The sequence below is a fragment of the Benincasa hispida genome, chromosome 6, assembly GCF_027475165.1.
Source record: "Benincasa hispida cultivar pf3 chromosome 6, pf3_genome.v1.1, whole genome shotgun sequence".
In the NCBI taxonomy this organism is placed as follows: domain Eukaryota; kingdom Viridiplantae; phylum Streptophyta; class Magnoliopsida; order Cucurbitales; family Cucurbitaceae; genus Benincasa; species Benincasa hispida.
This window is the reverse complement of record NC_143483.1, coordinates 11,792,738-11,811,939: the sequence shown is the minus strand read 5'-3', so window position 1 is coordinate 11,811,939 and position 19,202 is coordinate 11,792,738. Positions and strand designations below refer to the sequence as shown.

At 28.9% G+C, this 19,202-nt stretch overlaps 1 pseudogene; it reads left to right on the top strand.

Annotated features, from left to right (window-relative positions):
• The first annotated feature begins 2,637 nt into the window (after positions 1-2,637).
• On the top strand, positions 2,638-8,591 carry LOC120079874 (uncharacterized; annotated as a pseudogene).
• The last annotated feature ends 10,611 nt before the right edge of the window (positions 8,592-19,202 follow it).

The following is a 19,202-nucleotide window of genomic DNA, read 5'->3' as shown; positions in this document are numbered from 1 at the left end:
TTTTTATTTTTAATTTGAACAAAAAGTTAGATATATAGCTTAGATAACCTATATTTTCGAATTATACCAACAAAAATTTTCTACATTTAAAAGGTACCTCCCAATATATATTTTTTATTTATTTCTCTCTTTAATTAGTGAACTATATCATTTGATTCATACATGTTGATGGAAAAGAGGATCACTCTCACAAAAGAAACTTTGTCGTTTTTTTTTCTTTTTTTTTTTCCTTCATTTAAATATGGTTTGATCTCTTCAATTTTAGACAAAGAAGGAAAAAAAGAAAAAAAAATACTCTTTTGATGAACATTTTTGTTTCTTTACGTATAGTCGTGAATCTTCATGTAAGAATCAAGGAATAATATAGTTGAGCATTCTATTTTCGTATTCCACTCGTTAAAAAAGATGAAGAGTCATCGTAAATTTTATAAAGATACACGAATTACTTTTTTAATATTGAATTTATTTTGCCAGCATAATTAATAAAAAGAATATTACACACAGAATAAATGGGTCATTTTATTTATCTTTTTTTATTCACTCGATATTATTAGTTAAGATTGAATTATCGACTTTTATAATGTTATTGTCCTCTTTTGTATTAAGCTTTGGTTCAAATTGTGTTTCTTAATTTTTCTATTTTAATTGTGTGTTTAATTAGTTAAATAATAATTTATTATTATTATAAGCACAATTTAATCAAAAATAGGTTTGGATAACATTCCTTAGAGGAATTATTTTTTTAAAAAAATTGTTTTTATTCGTTTATTTTTTAAAAAAACTTGTTCTTCGATCATGATGGCTTTTTGTAACTTTTTTTTTTTTTCTCGAGAGAGGTATAGTCTGATTTTAAATATGCAATAATCTTAATTCCTACTAATACCTTCATTATTTTTTAGAAAAATATATATTTTTGTTTTATAATATGAAGAAAAAAAAATCAAATTTTGTTTGATAGAGAAAAAAAAAATGCAAGAAACCAAAAGTGGTTTAACCTTCATTTTCTTTTAGAGATCTATAAATCGTAAAAAAAAAAAAAAAAATGTTTTTCAGAAAAAAAAAAGTTTTTACTTTTAATTAAGATTCGATCAAGATTTCTATAGCCATTTAAAAATAAAATAATAGATAATAAAAAAAACATTTCTATTTAATTTACAAAGATATAATAAATAAAAATACTAGCTTTTCAAAAAAAAAAAATGTTGTTTTAGATTATGAATTCAATTGGAAATGGCAGGCACAAATAAAAATACCCATTTCTGTTTTTCATTTTTCAAGAAACAGACTTATTTGATAATCATTTCTATTTCTTGTTTTAGATTTTAAAAAATGTTTCTAAAAGTATGATCAAATAGTTTCTCCAGATTTTTAGGGGAATAAACATATACTATAGATGACCATTTGCTCTAGTAGTGCCTCCTCAAATCCATTATAAACCTCAAGACCTAAGTTCCCAAAAAAAAAAAAAAAAAAAATCCCAGTGGATGTAATTATTTTTCTTTTTTATTTCTTTACCTATTATTTTAGTTTTGTTTTTACTTCTTTATTTCTTGACCTATTATTTTAATTTATTTCTTTTTTATCATCTTACTTAGCATATTTATATCTATACATTTTTTAAAATTTTTAATTTTGCAATATGTATATTTAAATAGTATTTAATTAATTTCTTAATTTTGTATATGTGTATATTATTTAAATGATAAATTTTATAATTAAGAAATAAATTTTGACTGCACTCATTTTAAATTTAAAATTTGCCGATACGTAGTACTCTAATATTTCCAACCACAATATTTACATAGCAATAATATAATTGAGTTGGATCTGAATCAACATCATTTAAGACAAAGATTTCGAGTGAGAGAAAACATTCCAAATCTACAGTTGACAACATTTGAAGGATAGAAGCATTTTTATTATTCTGGTTAATTTTGCATTGAAACTAGTTTGTATTAGATGATGTAAGTTTTTTTATAATTTCTTTTGAATGCATTTGGATGAAAACTATGTATTTTTATATTATAAAAAATTATATTAAAACTTTAAAAAAGAGAAAATGAAAAAAAAAAGAGCAAATGAAAATTAAGAAAACAGTTATCATACAAATTTCTATCTTTATTTCTTTTTTTTTAAAAATAAATGTATTTCTATTACTTTAAAAAAATAGAAAATAGGAAGCATGAACGTTATCAAATGTATTCTACAAGATGGCAAGAACAAAATGAATTCAAAGGGTCGGTCAGAATGAAGAAAAGCACAGCTCTAATTCATATTTTTACCTGTTTTTTTTTTTCCTTCTTGTGGAAGTCATATCCTCACCATGTAGCTATATATGGCTGATGAGATTTACATATATATTCTTGTTTCCTTTATTATGGGTCCCAAACCCTTTTTGGATCACTCCAAATTAAAGAATGTTCCCTCTTAACAATTTAGAACCAAAAAGGAAGAATAGGGTTTCAATATTCACCTCTCAAACTTCATTTCTCCCACAAAATCAAGTCGCATATGCGGTTCGAGAACCCGGAGCCACCACTATAAATACCCTTCTCTTTTTCCGTTATTAGCAGTATATATAATATTAGGAGTGTAAGCGATTCGGTTCGAGTTGATTTAAACATAGCAACATATAATATGGATCACTCATCTGAAACTTTAAGGTGACCTCTTAATTTCTCTCGTTTTCTTTAGGATTTTGGATATGTTGTTAGATGAAATTTTGTTTGTTAATACACTATGAATTCAATTGGAAATGGCAGGCACAAATGTGCAGCTTGTTTCAGGCAGTTCAACAAAATAGAGCATTTAGTAGAGCATATGAGAATCTCATTTCACTCACTTCATGAACCCACTTGCTCCCTTTGCTACAAACATTGCAGATCCTTTGAATCTCTTAGAGAACATCTTATTGGTATACCTCAATCTTTCATGTTTCAAATTGAATCCTATTTCGGTTCATTTCATTTTGATATTGTGTTTAGGGGTTTTGTTTTGTAACGTTGTCGTTTCTTGTTTCTCGTTTCTTCTTTATATATATAAAAGAATTTTAAACTTCATACTTATTAATTTTTTTATGGAAAAAAAATAGAAATCTTTGTTTCTTGTTCTCTAAAATCTTAAATTAATGAGAAAATATTTATATATTTTATATTTCAAAATTAAACACCATTGCTTTTATATTATATTTATTACTTTTTTTTTTTAATTTATCATGCATTTGATAGGTAAAAAAAATGATACAATGATGTTTTGTAAAAATTGAAAGTTAATGAGATGAACAAGAACTTTAGTTGTTGTTCTATACACAATCTTCGAAATGTTTCTTAGAATTAAGAAATAAGAGAATTGAAATTATATATAGCTTTGGGGTCTTGCAAACTTTAAGGAAAAAAAAAAAAACAACATTCAAAAGACTAAAATAAATAATCTTTAGTGACAGCTACAAATATAGTAATCAAACACAAAGTATTAAAAGATATATTATAATGTAAAAAATTATAAATATGACAAAATTTATATAGTCTATCAGTGATAAACCATATTGTTTGTAGGAGTCAATCGGTGATAGACCATATCGCTGGTAATAGTCTATCAACGATAGAAGTATATCGTTGATAGACTTTGCTATATTTGCAATTTTTTTAAAACGATATTATACACTTGGTTATTATCCCAAAAAATATTACCAATTGCAATTATACTAAACTTTTATTATTATTCAAAGGAAAATTTAACCAAAAATTAAAAAAGAAAACTGTATCTCTCTTATTATATGCGTGTGTATAAACCCTAATTTTCAGGGCCACTGCCAAAGCAAGAATGCAACAACATATTCAACACAAGAGGATGCAAAATCTGCTTAGCCATCTTTGAGAGTCCACTCAAGCTCAGCCTTCACCATGAAAGATGTCAACTTAGGCCTGTAAATTCTGTAAGTGTATTATACTTAAAAGTTTGCATCCCACTCTAATCACCAAAATAATAATAATAATAATAATAATAATATTATGATTAAAAATATTTTTAGCATTTAAACTTTTATGTAAGTAACAATTTAGTACTTAAACTGTAATCTTTTGAATCATTTACCAAAGCGAAAAAGAAAAGTCTGTAAGTGTACCTAAACATCTCAACTAAAGTCCTTGAAATTTTGTTGGTAACTTATGGTTTAGTTTCTATACTTTTAATATTTATAATAATTTTGTCATTGAGCTAAATTAAGTAACTATTTAGTCTCTACTTTGAAAGATATTATTAAGATTTAATAAATAAAAAAATTAAATCGACATTTTTAAAATTTTTAAAAAATAACATTACAAAGATTTAAAACTGGTGAATTATGGTAAATTTAATTATATCAACATTTTTAATAGCCACGCGATGCATGAAAATGAGTGGAAGGATGACCTAAGTGAGGTGAAATGAAGTTTGAAATTGAGTTGAATTTTGTGTTATTGTTTGAAATTGAAATTGTATGGCTTGTTTTAGAGGGAAATTATGGGGCGTTTTGGGAAGTTGGGAAATTGTGACAAATTGGGAGCGATGCAAAATGGCAATGAAGCAGTGGCATTGAGTTGCACAATGGTGGGAGCTGGCAGCGATGGCTCGCTAATTTATCTGCGCAAGGCTTTGCCTTGTTGACCAAAATGAGTCCGTCATCTTTTCTACTTATCTTCAGCCTACCCTTCCCCGTCACAAACTATAGGTATAATCTTATGTCTTCACTTCATAATGGTTTTGTTTTATTTTATTATTGTTATTTTTTTTCATTTCTTATTTCATTTTTATTTTAATAAATAAACACAATAATAGAACTATATTTAGACTATATATATATATATCTTTTTTAATTATGACTCCGTTTGATAACTATTTGATTTTTAATTTTTGTTTTAAAAAATTAAACCTAAAGTCACACTACTTCTTTCTCCAAATTTCTTCATTTATTATTTACTTTTTGAATGACTTAAAAAAAAGCCAAAATTTGAAGGGAAAAAAGTTATCTTTGAAAAAGTTGTTTTTGTAAAAAATGAAGATGAAGATGCTTATTGTAAAAAATGGGATGGGAATAGGTTTAATTTTAAAAAATAAAAAACAAAAAATGAAATGATTATCAAACGAGACCTAAGTAGTAAGTGTTTATTTTATTATCCACTGTCCACCTACATTTTCTAAAAAATAAGAAGGGTAGTTTTTTTCGAAATTTTATTATTATGATTAAGAATTTAAGTATTTGAAAATCATATTAAATCAGTGATTGGTCTATCACGAATTAACTATCTAATTTTACCATATTTATAATTTTTTATATTATGTTATATCTATTAATATTTTGAGCCTAATTGCTATATTTGCAACTGTCTCAAAAATAAAATTCATATGGGTCTTAATAACTATTTCTTTGTCTTTTGTTTCTTTCATTCTTATTTTTAAAAAATAAAAAAATGGTAGTCACTATTCTTTGTTTCTTGTTCTATGGTTAAATTAACAATGTAAAAATTTATAGTTTTTAAATTGAAATATCAAAATTATATTTTATTTTTAAAAAATCAAAAGTAGTTGCAAATATAACCGGCAGATCCAAAGTATTAACATATATAATACAATGCAAAAGAAGTTGCAAATATACCAAAATTTAGATCAAACTCTCAAAATCTATCCGCGATAAATCATCTTTAATAGGAGTCTATCATTGATAGAACTTATCAATAATAGGAGCCTATCGTAATAGGTTTTACTATATATTTGTACTATTTTAAAAAAGTTGTTATACATAATTATCGGCCTTAAAACTTAAAAGTACTATCCGTTGTCATTACACTATTTTTAAACATTCATTACGTAATACTTTTATTTATATGTTACGAACAAAGAAAAGTAGCAAAAAAACACAAATAGGGTTGCCAATACCAAATGATCGTGTTTCTCAAAATATCAAAAAGAAAAAAAAAATTTACTATCAAACGGGTTATTAGTTAAATCCAATTCAAGTTGTCTTAAGGTGCGATTAATTCAAGGAAATGTGTACGATATTAAATTTACTTTTACTCATTTACTTAAGTTTTTAGGTCAAATCGATAATTTAAGAGTTTGAATTATAATTTTGGATATTAATTATATATATATGGGTGGTATAGGTATGAGTCCACAGGTATTCGTCCAGAATATTTGAGGGATGCAATGCCATTAAAGCAAGTTCAGAAGAAAATTAAAGAGTTTTTATGCAATGGAGAAAAAATGTGGAAGATTCGACCTGGAGCTACAGGAAAAGCAAGAATTCTTGTGGGTCATGGAGCAAATTGACTATCCTACCATCATGATAAGGTCAAATTTTTATTTTATTTTATTTTATTTATTTTTTTTTTTGAATATTTGGATGCATCCCGGCTACCCCATTTTTATGCAACTCACGTAAGTGACCTATTACGAGCTAATGTTTCTAAATAATTGTATCAATTTGAACCCTGAAATTTAAGAGTTGTATCAATTTAAACCACATACTAATATTTGTATCAATTTAAACTCTGAACTTTCATAAGTATATCCAAATAAAATAAAATTGAGGGTTTAATTAAATTGATATAATTATGAAAGTTCAAGGTTAAATTGATACATTTATAAAAGTGTAGGGTCTAAATTAATACAAATATTAGTTTGGGGTTTAAATTAACACAACTTCCAAAATTCAGGATTTAAATTGATACAATTACTAATTTAGGGATTAAATTGATATAAACTTTAGGATATAAATTGATATTCTTCCCAAAAAAAAAATATCTATATTTTTTAATAGTGTTTTTTCTAAACTCAAATAATATTTGCCTAAACAAGAAGAGGTTAATTGTAATAACCAAGTGTTGTATAACATAGACTTCTATCGTTGATAGACTCTTACCAACGATATGGTCTATCCTACCAATAATATGGTCTATCACTGATAGACTATCTATATTTTGTCATATTTGTAATTTTTCTAGGGTTGTTTTTCAATATAAAAAAATATAATAAAATTTTAGAACTATCAATGATAGATACAGATAGACACGGATAGAAGTCTATCAGTGTGATAGTTCTAAAATTTTGCTATATCTTATAAATATTTTCAACAGTTTTACTATTTGAAATAATTTTCTTTTTTTTTACATTATGTTATATCTACTAATACTTTGGGTCTAATTGATATATTTGCAACTATCCAAAAAAAATATGAAGGTATATTCTGGAGATAAACTCATCTTTGTACCTTTCATATGTATCCCATAAGCTGTAACACACAAAAAGGAAAGGAAAAAAAAAACTTTTTATAAGAGATATTATTTATATTTTTTTTTTTTTGGAGAGGGGATAGCATGAAAATAGGAGAAGCAAAATATTATTAGAAAGAAGATTAATTTCCATTATTTATTCGATATAATAATTTTTTTATAAAAGTGTAGGGTCAGTGCTAAATATCCACCATTGATGAAAACAAGCAAGCTCAGCAATTCTCTCCACTATCTGACACAGACATATCTTGGGCAAGTTCTATGTAACCCTAGCTAGCTACCTCATAATATCATTTTTTTTTCTTCCCTTTAAATCTCATACTTAGAAACTTAGACTAAAAAGTTGAAAAGTCCAACATTTTTATTTTTAGTTTTTAGTTTTTAAAATTTATGTTTATTTTTTTTATATTGTTTTCAAATTTTAACTTAATTTTTTTTAAAAAAAATATTGATAGGAAGTAGATAACAACATGAAAAATCTTATAAGTGAAAGTAGTTTATAAATTAATTTTCAATAACCAACAAACAAATAAAACCTAGATGCTTTTTTATTGAATCTAGTTAAAAGCTTGAACCAATGGATTAGAGTAATTGTAATGATATCATCACTATAATATTCCTCTCATTTTTTTTAGTTCAACATAACTATGAGGGCGGAGATCAAGTCGTTGATATTTGAGATGGTAGTTTGTGTTTTATCCAATAAGTTAATGCTATTAGAGTGAACAATATTATTCTCATATGTGAACTTGAAAAATTGTGTAGAAGACTCGATAAATAGAAATTAATATTAATTGGAGAGAAAATGACATTACAAGGGTTCGAAACACATAATCAATCTCCAAGTTTTGATACCATGTGCGCTCTGTCTCTCAACGTCAGAGGTTCAGTCCTCCAATTGTTAACTAAAAATTAATAAAGTTGAATGTTATATCTTCTAATCTTCAACGTTTAATAAGTCTCTAAACCTTGAATGTACGTATTTTCTAAGCTTTTAAAAAGCATTTAAACTTAGAGTAATAATATTGTATATTTTAGCTAGTATGTGAATTTTTATAAGGAGTTTGGAATTTTGTTATGCAGATACAATATGGAAAATGGGAGGAAAGAAGGTTATGAGGAGTGTGTTGCCACAATGAGATTATACATGAGAATGAAATCCCAAGTTCACAAAAGAGAGGAATATCCATTGGCTTCTGATCCACAAAATAAACAAAATTTTGCAATTGGAAGCAATTTGAACTTGAGAAGATGACCCCTCAACAAATGTTGCAAATTTCAAGATCTGATTACTATTGTTGGTGCTTGGACTCTAACCCTTAATAATTACACACTTAATCAAACATTAATTAATTTTATAATTGTTATAAAGACAAATATTATATATATCAATTATTCAATATTATATATAGTATAATGTTAGGAATTTTGAAGAATATTGTAATAAACATATTGGAGAAGACTATGTATTATGCATGTTTTTTATTCATGTATGAGAAATCTAAAATGGAAGTCATATGCTTGTGCTTTTTATATGTTATGAATAAATTAAATTCAATTTTTGGTAGTTCTCCTTCTTTATTATTAACTTTTATTTATTTTTTAATGAATTCCATGTGTTCAATTAATACTTTATGCCATGTCTAGAAGTAATTGTAAAATTGTTAAAATCACTTTTGTCGTACTTAAAATCATGTTTTCTATCTTTCAAAATCAATTTTAATTTATGGAAATCGTGTTTAAAAGTATAAAATAAATCATTATATTGATTTTGATTGATTAGATACATATTTTGAAGTGATTTTTAAAACGACAAATGTAATTTTATCCATTTCAAAATTACTCACAAATGTGTCTTTAGTCTCTGTCCCTAACTCATTTAATCCCTTCAATAATTATTGTAAGGTATTTTTTATGATGGTAGGTTGAATATATGACTAAAGCGAGCTATTTCTTCTTCGAAGTCAAAGGTTCAATTCTCTATCTCCACAATCATTGTATTCGATAAAAAAAATATATGTTGTGGTGACAAAGGTGGAATAGAAAAGGGGCTATTTTTAACTTTTTTAACTATATTTTCTAATCTTTTTCTTATTTTTTGATATTATAAGTGGAGGGTCCCACATGGTAAAAATATAAATTTGTCCCTCATTCAATGCCTCCAATGTTACATTTACCCAACAAAAATTTAAGTCTCAGTTTCAATTTTAAAACTGAAACTTCATTTTTTCATTAAACCTTTTATTATTACTAATTGAAATGACTTTTTTAAATATAAAAAATATTTAAAAATATTTATATTTTATAGCAAAAGTACAAAGTACTTTTTGGACTTTTTGCTATAAAGTATAAATATTTTTTAGATTTTTCTATTTATAAGAATTTTCTTTAATTTGAAACTCCAATATTGAAGTGACAAAAAGAATATATTTGTATAGACTATGCTTAAAAATTAGTAAATATATAATAGATTCTCCCCAAATATAGTTTTTTTTTTTTTTTTTTTTTGAGTTCTCCTTACGATTTGGAAATTTCTAAATCTTAAGATATTGTTGTTAAGATTTATTATAATAATTATTATAACTTTGTAACCAATGAGTTCAATTCAAATAATAATAAAAAAAAAAGCTTTACGGAGTTTCTCGTAAAGTTCTTACGAGACTAAAGCTTACGAAATTTAGAATATCATTTGGTTTTTGCAGACGATTTGATGATTTTTTGTGCAGCTGAGAGAGATTCTTTGGAGTTTGTGAGGCAGGTATTGACTGAGTCTACAGAGCTATCTGGGTTAGTTGCAAATGTTGGGAAGAGTTTCATATTTGTTGCGGGTGTGGAGTCGGGGGAGGTGGAGGAACTAGCTGCGTATATGGGTGTCTCTCTTGGTTCGTTGCCTATTAGGTATCTGGATTTACCCTTCTTGGCAGATCGGTTGAGGACTGTGGATTATGCGCCTTTGATACAGAGGATTACAGCTCGTATTAGAAGCTTGTTAGGTCTGTTTTACGGTCCTTTCAGGTTTTTTGGTGTAGCATCTTCGTGTTGCCTGCGTGTGTAACTCATAATGTTGATCGTCTGTTACGTAGTTATTTATGGAAGGGTAGTGTGGTGAGTCGGGGTGGTGCACGGGTGGCGGGGGATGAGGTGTGCTTGCCGTTGGGAGAGGGGGGTTGGGTGTGAAGCATGTGGCCTCTTGGAACCAGACTGCTATTATGAAGCGATTGGCGATGGACGGTCTTGTTTTGTTTGGTAGGATCCTTGACTGCCGGGGGGCGCGATTTTGGATTCATACGGGTCTACGGTGGTTCATAATGCAAGGAGTAGTTTGGAAGCGCGGTTGTTTAAGATCTGGTATTATCCAGGCAGTGGGGCCTAGGGTGAGCGGGAAAGGATTTTTGGGTTTGGATGTCGGATGCTAGTGGTCGGTTTTCTATCTCTAGTGTTTGGGAGAGTATACGTCCTCGTTGTTCTAGGGTGTCTTAGGCTGGTATTTTGTGGGCGGGGGTGGTATTCCGCGTCACTCGCGAGATTGGTTGAGGAGTTGGGGTGTGTTGTTAGAGAGGGTGTCTTTTATGTGGGGAGGTGTGGAGTCGTGGGATCATTTATTTTTTGAGTGTGGGTTTGGGAAGGAGGTGTGGTCTAGTATGTTGCGTCAGTTGGGTTCGACGCATCAAGTGGCTGGTTGGGATGCAGAGTTGAGTTGGTTGTGCCGCGTGGGGTTGGGTAAGGGGTGCGTAGTAAGTTGTTTCATATTTTCTGGTGTGCTTCCATATACTACATCTGGTAGGAGCGTAATCGGCGGCTGCATGGAGGTCGACCAAGGTCGGTGTCTATGTTCATCTCTACGATTTGTGCTCATGCTACTTCCTAGCGGGTTGACCTTATCTAGTGTGTACAGTTGTTTTTTCTTTTTGAACTTCACGTTGTTTTATGTTTTGCTATAGTCCCTAGTTTGTGGGGTTTGGGGTTCTTTTCTCTATCTTTCTCCGGTGGGATCCCTTATTGTTGTATAATAATATCATCTATTTTTTAAAAAAAATGGAATTTATTAATTTTTTAAAAAAAGAATGAAATTGGTCTTACTTAATTTTAATTATTATTATTATTATCATTTTTGAAAAGTAGAATATTTCATTCCCATAATTTTTTTTAATTTTTATTAATTAAATATTAAAATTAAAAAAGGGGCTTTCCGGTAAGTTTAAATCATGTTTTGCTGAAACTAATTAACCTACAGTAATAATTATTAGCTGTCAATTACTGGATCAATTTAAAAAACAAAAAAAAAAAAAAAACAAATAAACAAATAAACAAACAAACTTTACTGAACTTTACGAGACTTTACGGGAAATCTTGTAAAGATCTTTACGGGAAGTTCCCGTACAGATTTTTTTTTTTTTTTTTTTAATTGAACTAGTTAGTTACAAATTTATATTAATGATTATAATAAATCTTAACAACACTTTTTTTAAGATTTGAAAATTTCCAAATCTTAAAAAAATCTCAAAAAGAAAAAAAAAAAAACTATACTTACAAGAATTCCATGATATATTTATTAATTTTTAAGCATAATCTATACTAAGATTTTTTTTTTGGGTTACTTTATACCATTTTGTGTTAAAATATATATATATATATATATCTTACGTAATTTCTAAATTTCCAAATTTCCAGAAATTTTAAAAAAATCCTTTTTTTCTGTTTATAAATTTATTTTTAATTTTTTAACTTCCAAGTCTGATCTAATGTTTGGGAAACAATTGGGATTTCCAAATCTAATTTTACTGAAATATTGGAACTTTCAAAATCTAATATTGGAGCTTCAATTTAAATAATAATAAGAATAAGAATAAGAATAATAAGCTTAATAAAAAAAATGAAGTTTCAATTTTAAAATTGAAGTTAGACTTAAAATTGAGGGAGGTAATATTGGTGGCATTGAATAAGGGACAAATTTACATTTTTACCGTGTGGAATCCCCCTTATAATCTGAAAAAGTAAGAAATAAGTTAGAAAAAAAAAACGGTTAGTTTTGAAAGATGAAAATTTTTATAGGTTAAAAATAATTATTTCCTGATGGAAGAATATTAATATGCATGTTTCCGATAATCATTCATGATTTCAATCCTTCTTGAGAATATCAGAAAGTTTCAATAACAATTGTGAATTCAAGATCAGACAAAATTAGCGATCGAGTTAATATTGGAAGAAAGCCATCTATTTAAATAAAAATTAAAGAAAATATTTCATGACAATCCTAATTAATAAAGCGACAATCCTATTTAAATTCTCCTAATTTTGATATTTTTTTTTAATAAAAGAGAACAAATTAAACAGCAAACCTCAAAACAGGGTTACAACCAGCTACATTACATCAGCAGAAATACAAGACGTTAACTAACTAGGTGGGCTTCCAGCCCATACACCACACGTCTCATTAGACCAAGCCCAACGCTAAATTGATTTAAATCCTATTTAAATGAAATAATCAGATATATAACGGTAATTATACTATCATTTAGAAAAATAATAAAAAGTGAGATCCTTTTGAATTATAGCAAAAAGCATGAATATCACATTAGTCCAGTTTTCTAAAATCTTAAAATGCCCACATCGTCCCTTTTAATTGGAGTGTAATTAATTTGACATCTTTTTTAATGAGACTGTAATTAATTGCTCGACTATATATTCCAACAGACTTTCAACGTCAATTAAGATCATCATTTCAAATGGATAATTTGTCATAAATATCGCGATTTAATAGTTTTTTTTTTTTTTTTTGAATTTTCAAAACTTCTATCTCAACTAATTTTCAAAATTTGTTTTAAAATTTAAAATATCATATTATATTGATTATCCTAACCAAGATTTGTTATTTTTATTATACTTCCATTAATCTTAATCAAGATTCATTGGTTTTAAATTATTTTGATGTTATATTTATTATCCTTTTGTTCCAAACATAAAATATTAGAATACAACACATAGCCCTAGCTTTCTTTTCTTGTTATGGTTGTTCAAGTTTTGTTCAATGGTAATTGAGACGAAAATAACCACTATCATGACTTTTTATTTATTGAGGTTTTTGTTGCTTCGGACACGTATTTTTCAATTTTTATCTTTTTCTATTGATTTTATTTTTTGTTCTCAATCGACGACAAGTCTACTTTGGAGGCTTGACGTAATCGATCAAATCCACTGGTGCATAGATGAAAGACTCGACTTAAGCAACCATCGACCAAGAGTTCAAATCGTAAAATCTCTTCTTTCCAAAGTGATTCTGATAGAGAGGTTGGTATTAACCTGTTTGCCTTGGGGTCTTAAACTCACCTTGACAGATTCGATCAAGGAAGGATATACCATATTGTTTGTTTATCTTTTGTTCATGAGATCTCCAGGATTGACATCAACACTACATCATAATTGGTTAGTAATTTCAATTGACGATTTTTAATTAGGATTTTCATACTCCAATCTAAATCGATTTCTTTCTTCATGAATGCAATTATTTAGATAAATTTTTTATCAGTCCAACCCTTACTTTCTCAACTAATATTTTTGGTCTAGAATAAGAAAAAGTATTGTTACATAATTTTGGGTGAGTACAAAAGCGATTTAGATGGTTTAGTTAATTGATTTTCAATTGTAATGTATTTGTTTTTAAGTTTAGTCTATTTGTTAGACGTAGTTGTGTATTTATAACTTACGTAGCATCGCCAAAAACTTCCCAAAGAGACTACAAGAACCCTCATCCAAATTAGAGTTTAACTATTTTTCCTTTGCAAATCATTCATCTTTATTTTTTTCCTAAATTATCTCATCTACTTAAAATTATCAAATCATATTGTTATTTTTTTTTTCAAATATCAAAATTAAACCATTTTTTTCCATATCATTTTATTTATTTTTTATTTTTTTAATCTTTCTTCAACTGATTTTTTGTTTTTGCATTTTGATTTTTTAATTAGTTTGAAAATTTTAGAGTGAAGAGTGAAACAAACCAATTGTATTTAAAGTAGTAGGGTGGAGGAAATTATGGCTACGACGATAGATTCAGATTTGTTGATTTTATTCACGACAACACCATTGTTAGGAGTTGAGCTCGGTAACAGATCATGTGTCGAAGGAGTTGAGATAGAAGAAAGCGAAACTAGAGTGATCATTAGTGGCTCTGAAGGAGCAATAAATGAAGTCAGTGGAGAATGAGTTGAAGTCGAAGCTGATGGCGAAGTATTGATGGAAGGAGAGGGAGCCACGCCCGACGGAGGAAAGGATGAAGATAAAATTCAAGTTAGAGGTGTCGCGCATTGTTGGTGGAGAAGTCGATTTCAGAAAGGAAAATAGTGGTAACTTGGTAGGAGAAGAGGTCGGTACGATGCTCAGAGCATGGCCAACCGATAGTGTCTCTAGATGTTTGTTTTAATTACAGTGTAATTACGAATATTTCTTAATAAGTCAATTACGATTTCATTTGTACGGTTAGGGATAGAATACTTAGAATTTGTGAAAATTTCAGTTTTGCGTCGATTAGCACCTAAATCCTCACTGACCTAATATTATGTGTTATTCCATGCCAAAGTGTCTATATTTGTAGCTATCGTAGGAATCAAACGCATGCGTTTGAAGCTAACAATCACAGACAAATGCATGCGCTGAAGCCAGTCTATCGCAAAGACAATGCGGACGACAATTACATGCGTCTAATGCATGGAAGTTGCGGTAAACACATACGTCTAACGCATGGAGAAAGTGGTGAACAAATAGAGAATTCGGCCATGGATTGATAACCATAATAGAAGATCGCAAGATGGGTAGAACGCATTGATAACTTCAGCTGAATTCAGCTCGGACGCATACCTTGGGAGTATCAACAAGATAAAGCGATGTGACAATGCCCATACCGCGATAAAAGCAGCAGTGAGCCATATCTTCATCATTACAGTTATCGGCGTCCAAACTCTATAAATAGCCCTTGAGACCTTCATTTTAAGACATCCGAGCTTCTATCTCAAGGCAGAAGTTTGTGATCACAGATGAGAGCCTGAAAGAGATTTCCAGTGAGAATTCTTCATCTCCACAACCCAGACCGAGTGACGATCAGAGCATTCGCCGGAGATAGAGCTCGAGAGAGACATCTCCACCATTCAATCATGGTACCACCGGCAGCCTTGACGCAGAGTCCTTCATCTTCCTTCTAATCTCTGTATTGTATTACATTTTAGCTTGAGATATTAAGATATTTTGTGATCAATGCAAATCTTCATTCCTTCATTGTCGTCTTCTTCATCATCTGTATCTTTATCATAGTTTATCTTCAGCATTTATTTATCAAAGTCAATCGCATGCTTAATCGTGTGGCCTAGAGATAGGACGCATGTAGTAACCCACCGAGAGGTGTGCGTTGTGCGAGTATAGTGAGTTAATCCTCTTTGCTTGGTGAAAGGCTGTGGCAACGCCTGTCTATGGGATGCTGCATTGCTTGTCTATAAGTTAAGTAGTCACTTCCAACTGCTTGAGAAGGTAAGGATGGAACGCACTAAGCAATGTTCATATTGTTCCTAGAGATAGATACAATCTTATGCTTGACGCAACCATACATTATAGAGATATAGTCATGCGGCTGACCAATAAGAGGTGTGATGCGTTAGTGCAATGAGCTGGGATTTCTCGGACGATTTAAGATAGTAAACATTACTATGCATTATTGGTTGTTGTGTTTCTACTTATTCTCATTGAAAGTCTTCTATTGCTCAATTTGTTTAGTTAGGAGTAGGAGTAATGTGTAAAACATTTAAACCTTCTTCGCTTTATTTTTATTCATCGCCTCGAACTCATCACTTCACAAATATTATTGAGTGACAAGTCCTCGTGTTCAACCTCAGATTACCCGAGAAACTTGCGTTTGTGTTATACTTGGCGCAAGCGTAAGAAAACTTATGATAGGAACGTGGTCATTGTATGCTAAGATTAACGCATCATCATTCCGACGCATGACCTCAGACGCATGGGAGTAAACGCATCAGTTATGTCTAACGCATGATTTCATGTTCAAACCCATCCATCCTTAAATGATGAAAATAAAACAAAACAAAACGCGTTCCTGAAATATCCCAACAGATAGTTTAGACTTTTATAAATTTATTTATTTTCTATTTTTAATACCTTTTGTTATTTTTACAAATGAAATGTTGATTTGCTATTTTTACAAACGAAAAGTTAGAATTTGTCATTCTTCTTGTTAGTCCTATTTAAATTCTCGTAATTTTCACTTTAAGCCTTTAGGGGTGGTTTGAAACCCTGAATTGAGATAGAATGTCTGAAAATTATATAACTCTGGAGTTCATATATTTGGGGGTGTAGTATTATTTAGTCTGAATTCATATGTCAGTATTTTGGATGTAGAGTTGGGTTCATATGTCTGGGGTATCTGGCCTCCTTTGATAACTATTTCGTTTTTTGATTTTGACTTTTGAAATTTAAGCTTATTTTCTCCCAACTTTTACAATGATTTGCATCTTTGAGTACAATGGTTAAATTCTTAGCCAAATTCCAAAAACAAAAACAAGTTTTTAAAAGCTACTTTTTTTTAGTTCTTAAAATTTGACTTGGTCTTTTAAACCTATGGTAAAAATAATAAACGAAGAAATTTGGAGAGGGAATTAGTGTCTATAGGCTTAATTTTCAAAAACAAAAATAAAAAATCAAATGGTTATCAAATGAGACCTAAATAATTTGTTTTTATTATTACTATTTTTGTTTCAAAACTTTTTAGTTCAATAATCCATCTTTGTTTGAATAAAACATCGATTACAATTTTTTTCTTTTAACTTTTAAAGCATTTCTTCCTTTCTTCCTTTCTTTCTTTCTTTTTGAGTAATGAACAACTATTAGCTCATTATATTTCTTGAAGAAATATGGTTAAAAGAAATGAGAAACCAAAGAGAAATCAAAACTTTTTATTCCTAATTTTTCTCCATGAACTAAATCGTTATTTTCTTCTTTTTCTTCTTCTTCTCGTTACTCTATATTTTTACTCTGTTATGAATTCTTTTTAATTGAATCTCTGCCATCATCTTAGCAACCAATGGAATGCCACCATATCTCTTCAACAATTTCACTTTCAATTCCTCCAAATTTGGAGAATCATCATAGAACAAAACTTCATTTTGCACTAGTTCTTATTAGGAGTTGAGATTGGTGACGGAGCATGTGTCGAAGGAGTTGAGATAGAAGAAGATGGAACTAGAGTGATCATTAGTGGCTCTGAAGGAGCAATAAATGAAGTCGGTGGAGAAGGAGCTGAAGTCGAAGCTAATGGTGAAGTATTGGTGGAAGGAGGGGGAGCCACGCCCAACAAAGGAAAGGATGAAGATAAAACTCAAGTTGGAGGTGTCGCGCTTTGTTGTGGAAAAGCCGGTTTCAGAGAGAAAAATAGCGGCAACTTGGTTGGATAAGAGGTCGATGCGGTGCTTAGAGCATGGCCAACCGATAGTGTCTCATGATGTTTGTTTTAATTACAAATATTTCTTAATAAGTCAATTATAATTTCATTTGTACGGTTGGGGATAGTTTAGATTTTTATAAATTCGTTTGTTTTTTATTTTTAATACGTTTTTTCATTTTTACAAATGAAACGTTGATTTGCTATTTTTACAAACAAAAAGTTAGAATTTTTCATTCTTCTTGTTAGCCCTATTTAAATTCTTGTAATTTTGGCTTTAAGCCTTTAGGGGTGTTTTGAAGCCCTGAATTGAGATAGAATGACTAAAATTTATAAATCTGAGTTCATATATTTGGGGGTGCGGTGTTATTTGGTCTGAATTTATATGTTAGTATTTTGGATGCAGAGTTGGGTTCATATGTCTGGGTATCTGGCCTTCTTTGGTAACTATTTTGTTTTTTTGTTTTTGGCTTTTGAAATTTAAGCTTATTTTCCCCCAACTTTTACAATGATTTGCATCTTTAAGTACAATAGTTAAATTCTTAGCCAAATTCCAAAAACAAAAACAAGTTTTTAAAAGCTACTTTTTTTAGTTCTCAAAATTTGACTTGATCTTTTAAACCATGGGTAAAAAGTAGATAATAAATGAAGAAATTTGGAGAGAAAATTAGTGTCTATAGGATTAATTTTCAAAAACAAAAATAAAAAATCAAATGGTTATCGAATGAGACCTAAATAAATTGTTTTTATTATTACTATTTTTTTTTCAAAACTTTTTAGTTTAATAATCCTATCCATCTTTGTTTGAATTAAATATCGATTATAATTTTTTTTCTTTTAATTTTGAAAGCATTTCTTCTTTTCTTCCTTTCTTTCCTTCTTTTTGGGTAATGAACAACTATTAATTCATTATATTTCTTGCACAAAGATGGTTAAAAGAAATGAGAAATCAAAGTGAAATCAAAACTTTTGATTCCTAATTTTTCTCCATGAACTAAATCGTCATTTTCTTCATTTTCTTCTTTTTCTTCTTCTTCTTATTACTTTATATTTTTACTCTATTATGAATTCTTTTTAATTGAATCCCATCATCTTAGCAACCAATTGAATGTCACCATATTTCTTCAACAATTTCACTTTCAATTTCTCCAAATTTGGAAAATCATCATAGAAAAAATCTTCATTTTACACTAGTTCTTGCTAGAAAATGTTCTAGAAAAAATCTTCATTTTATGGGTTTTTTGTTATATGGTACATACTTTTCAACTACATACATAAATTTTCAAATATTCTTAACAATCATTTAATATGTGAATTCAATTAAATAAAAATATATTTTAAAAATTTCTACGTATAAATATTACATTTATTGTAGACAAAATACTATTATTTATATAATCAACTCTACAACATATTTTAAAAGTCATCAGTCTTATAATAGTCGGAAGTGTTGTCGGAGTTGATTTTTGAAGATGATTTTCGCTAGAGCTTATAGA